A 5,470-nucleotide genomic window follows, 5' to 3' on the forward strand; every position below is an offset into this window, starting at 1 on the left:
TGAAAATTACATTAACATAAATAATTAGAATGATATGTATAATGGCAAATGATAATAGAGTGCTAAAAGTAAATTGCATTAAAAGTAAGAGCTTGAAATTAAAATTCAATAGTTAGTAAGTTAGTAGTTAGTTTTGTTTTGCTTTTGATTTCAAGACATTCTTTGGAGAACACTCAACCCACTTGCCACAAGCATGGATCCTTGAACCAAAACATCTTCCAAAGGAAGGAAAGAAGGCCAAGTTTCCATACAATACCATGGAAGAGGGGAGACTTACAATCTCACTAACTAGAATGCTTATGCCTTTTATGTCACAAATTTAGCACTATGTTAAGCAATCGTAATTGGACTTATGTAGAAGTCACAACTATTTGAGACTGGGCAATAGACTTTTGGTGTTAATGCATGTTGGAGACATAGTATTATGAACTATGCTCATTAAACATACCACACACAAAAAATATGCAAAAGGTGTGGCCTAATCTCATCCATACTCATGTTAATCTTTCAATCAACTAGCATTAGGACTTTGAGATGTCATTGGCCAAAGGGAAATGAATGAATGAAGAAGGGGAATTAGATGAAGAGGGAAGGGGATGAATGAGATCACAAATTGGTCAAAGGAGGACTTTTACCAAATTAATATCATTCATTCATTTTGGGAGATGGAATGTACATTCCATCAATCCCCTAAATCCAATGATATTAACTTAACAAAGTCAAATCAACCTTGACCAAGGCCCAACAACAAATAAGAAACTCAAACAAGTCAATACAAATGGTCAACAATATTTAAATGGCATTTATTCAATTAAAAATAGTAAAATAATGCATTAAATTCAAATATGTTTTGTCCAATTCCTAAAATCTCATCAAAAGACCAAAGAAATGGCCATGAGATTTATCATAGGTCAAACAAGGTCAAAGGACCTTGGAGAAAAAAATTCATAATTTTTGGACACTTAAAAATATTTTTAAACAATTAAAAACAAATGAAAAATCAATTAATTCATGAAAAATATTAATAATGATCCAAAAAATAATTTTAATCCAGAATATGAAAGAGAAAAATATTTGAATTTTTTTTGGTGAAAGTCCCATATTTTTTGGATAAATATTGAATTTAATATGAATTATTGAAGAAAATGCAATTAAAATAAAAATCAGAAAATGCAAAATTACTTGGACCATCAGATCTCCCTCATTAATTGAGGTGACAGATCTGATGATCCAAAATGCGCGTTCCACATGTGTCCAAGTCAACTACGCCATACCATTGGTAATTACAAGGGACAGTTAAGATTAAAATGTGAAACATGGATCATGTGGCTCAGACACAAGACACATAATCACCAGAGCCAAAGCTCCTGTCGTCTTCTCCGGTGAGCTTCCCCGGACTGGTCAACATGAACCATCACCAAAAATAGAAACAGGGATATGATCTTAAAGAGAAAATGGCACTGAGCTCAAATCTAACCTTCAATTGCTCCAATTCCAAATATATTGAGAGATATGAGGAATTGAAAATTGAGGTACATGATCTGAGTTGCTTTGATTTGACCTCAAAGCAACTCAATCTTATTGCCTATATTGACAGGACATCAGACAATCAAAGAATCAATGAAATTGAGCAACAATTTAAGAGAATCGAAGAGTTTAAAATTTCTGCAAATTACCTTCAATGGAGGTCTGAACATGATGGATCTTGATCTGAATTGTGCTTGGCTTCACTTTAATTGCTTGCAGGAAGGGAATGGAAAGGTTTAGAAGCAATGGACTCCTAGAGAATTGAATTCCAAAATAGTGGAGATTCAAGCTCAAATTCAAATGAATTTATTAGATTTATCCTATGAGGGTGAAGGGTTTTCAATGGGGATTCAAAGCTGGCACAATGTGCGTGTTATTTCTGAGCAAATGCAGCTGTATTTATAGGTGAATCAAGTGATATTTGCACACTCACTTCCACCTTCCAAATTTGGCAAATGATGATACCATGATGCATGGGCGCTCATAGGCCCATGAAATAATGGTATGAAGGTCCAAATTGAAGATCAGATGCTTTGAAGATTGATTGGATTGCAAGGCAACTGAACATTGATGCTTGAAGTTGGATCCATGCCAAATGATATCATCCTGTTTAAGCCATGCGCAACCTATGCATTTCTCATCCAAAATGAATGAGTTTTAGCTCTTTGGAAAGGTGAGATCAAGACGAACAAGTTTGATGTTAAACACTTTTTCATTTGGAGCTTGGAACTTGGAGAAATTTGAGGTGGAAGTTTGGAAAAATTTGGCATATCAAATTTTTTCTAAGTGTCAAGCCATATGTCTCAATATTCCACCTTGCTTAACTTTTTATGGGAGCTTCCAATGAGAAAAGTGTATTCATAAAAGTTGTAGCTTTCTCAAAGACCTTTAAAATGGTCACCAATTTCATGTCATTTGGATTTGAAATGATAGAGTTATGCATTTTTAAAGTTTGGAAAAATCACTTGATCAATGGTATAGGTCAAAAGTGACCTATAATGTAGCCTTATATCACATGCTCAAAAAAGTTGAATTAGCTCCCACTCCAAACATAAAATTTGAATTAGAAGTATTGAATTTGATTGTGCAACTTGGAAATCTTCCATCTCATAAAAATTGAGCAAGTTATGGCCTTGGGAAGTTGACTTTCAAATTAGGGTTTAGACAAAATGACCTATAATGTTTCAACATAGGAAATGATTTTCCAAGCAAAACTATCTCTAGGTCTCAACATTAAAGTTTTTTAGAATGTCGTTTAGAGTAAGTTTTATCTTGGAATCATTTTCATATGGTGAAAATTGTAGGAGATAGGGTCTAGGGAGACCCAGTTTTGATCACATGAATTCATCTAGCCAACCACCATCAACCAAAATGCCAATTTCCAATTCTCTTAACTTTCTTGGCTCATGGTAGATCATATATGCGTAAGATGATGAATTTTGAAGTGTCCCTTGCGAAATTTGATCAATTGGTGAGGTAGCTTGTTGGAGAAGTTACTCAAGATACCTAGTCAAACTAGGGTTTCCAAGGCAAATCACCCTCAAAAGCTTGAAGCAAACTTGATCAATATAATATGTAGAGATCGTTGGGACTCATATATGATGTTCATAACCATTCTTGAATCAATTCTTGGTTGTGCTCTTTGTTCATGAGCGTCTCAAACCCTAGGTGTGATCTTGATGAATCAATGTGATCATGGCCTACCTACAAAAGAGTTAGACAAATACAAATGCATATTTTTGGTATTTTGGTTAATGAAATGATAAAATACAAGTATGATATAATCATAAAGTGCTTGGTGATCTCTCCCAAAACAAACCCAATGGAAAGGGGTAAGGAGGATGCCAAGGTGTGATCCCAATGCATATGATGAAATTGCATGAGGGATCTTAGGGTCAAAATTGGGGTCTTACAAATACCGTGAAAGAGGGGAGACTTACAATCTGACTAACTAGAATGCTATGCCTTTTGTGTCCCAAATTTAGCGTTATGTTAAGCAATCGTAATTGGACTTATGTAGAAGTCATAACTATTTGAGGTCGGGACATAGAATTTTGGTGTTAATGCATGTTAGAGACATAGTATAATGGACTATACTCATGAAACATACCACACACAAAAATAATATGCAAAAGAGTTGGCCTAATCTCATCCTTACTTATGTTGATTTTTCAATCAACTAGCCTTAGGACTGAGAGATATCATAGGCTAAATGAGATGGATGCATAAAGAAGGGGAATGAGATGAAGAGGGAGGGGAATGAATCAAAACTCAAATTGGTCAAAGGAGGACTTTTACCAAATTAATATCATCCATTCATTTTTGGAGATGGAATGTACATTCCATCAATCCCCTAAATCCAATGATATTAACTTGACAAAGTCAAATCAACTTTGACCAAGGCCCAACAACAAGAGTCAAACTCAAACAAGTCATCAAAATTGGTCAACAAAATTATTTGGCATTTATTCAAATTAAAAATACTAAAATAAGGCATTTAAATTAAATATGGTTTGTCAAATTCCTAAAACCTCATCAAAACACCAAAGAAATGGCCATGAGATTTATCATAGGTCAAACAAGGTCAAAGGACCTTGGAGAAAAAATTTCAGAATTTTTAAAGACTTAAAAGTATTTTTAAACAATTAAAAATAATCAAAAAATCAATTAAATCATGAAAAATATTAATAATGATCCAAAAAATAATTTTAATTTAGAATATGAAAGAGGGAATTATTTGAAATTTTTTTGGTGAAACTCTCATATTTTTTGGATCAATATTAGAATTAATATGAATTAATGAAAATAAAAGGATTAAAATGAAAATAAGAAAATAGCAAAAAACGAGAGCCACTTGATCTCCCTCATTAATTGAGGTGGCAGATTAAGTGGACTACAACGCGCGTTCCATGATGGAACCTAGTCAGCGCGCCACACGCGTGGTAATCAAAACCAACACCCCACATTAAAACAAAATGGCAAGATCATGTCGCTGTGAGACGTGTCAACGCACGGTCGGAGCTGTAGCTCCGGTCTTCTTCTCCGGTGGACCTCACCGGACTGGTCCACCCTCAACCATCACTAAAATAAAGAAGGGGGACATGATCTGAAAGAAAAAATGGCGTAGAGCACGAATCTGACCCCAATTTTAACTAACTCCACATATATAGAAAGATATGAGGAGTTGAATTTTGAGGTGTGTCAACTGAGTTGCTTCGATTTGACCTCTAATCAACTCAATCTTCTTGCATATATTGGTAGGACTTCAGACAACCAAATATCCAAGAGAATTAAGTAGAGTTAAAAGAGAATCGAAGAGACGAAGTTTTCTGAAAATTACCTTCAATGCTATGCAGTTCTTGATGTGCTTGCTCCAAACACGATCTGATCACACTTGAGAAGCTAGCAGGAAGTGGTTAGAGAGGTTGCAAGGCTTTGGATCCTGGAGTTCTTGAATCTCCAACAGTTAAGATTCAAACTCAAATTTTAAGTTGAAATTTATCAGGTTTTCCTTTAGAATGTGAGGGTTTTAATGGGGGGCAAAGCTGGCGCGCAAGGTGTGATTCAAATGACCACAGAGAGCATGTATTTATAGCATGAACAAATGATATTTGCACACTTCAAATTTTGTCCAATTTTAGCAATGTTGATGGCACGAGTGCATGGGCATGTGCAGGCCCATGGTGCAATGCAAAAAGGTCCAAAATCATTCCAAATGAAGTATGAATGGAAGCTTGATTGGCAAGGCAAAGGGAACTGAAGTTTTGAAGCTTGATTCTTTCCAAAGATGCAACTCTGTTAAAGCCATGTGCAGGACTAGCAAACCTCATCCAAAATGCATGAACTTGGGTTCTTTGGAAAGCTTGGATCAAAGGGAACAATTTTTATGTTCAACACTTTTTCATTTGGAGCTTGGAACATGGAGAATTTTGAGGTGGAAGTT

Source organism: Lathyrus oleraceus, chromosome 6 (genome assembly GCF_024323335.1).
Source record: "Lathyrus oleraceus cultivar Zhongwan6 chromosome 6, CAAS_Psat_ZW6_1.0, whole genome shotgun sequence".
NCBI classification, from domain to species: domain Eukaryota; kingdom Viridiplantae; phylum Streptophyta; class Magnoliopsida; order Fabales; family Fabaceae; genus Lathyrus; species Lathyrus oleraceus.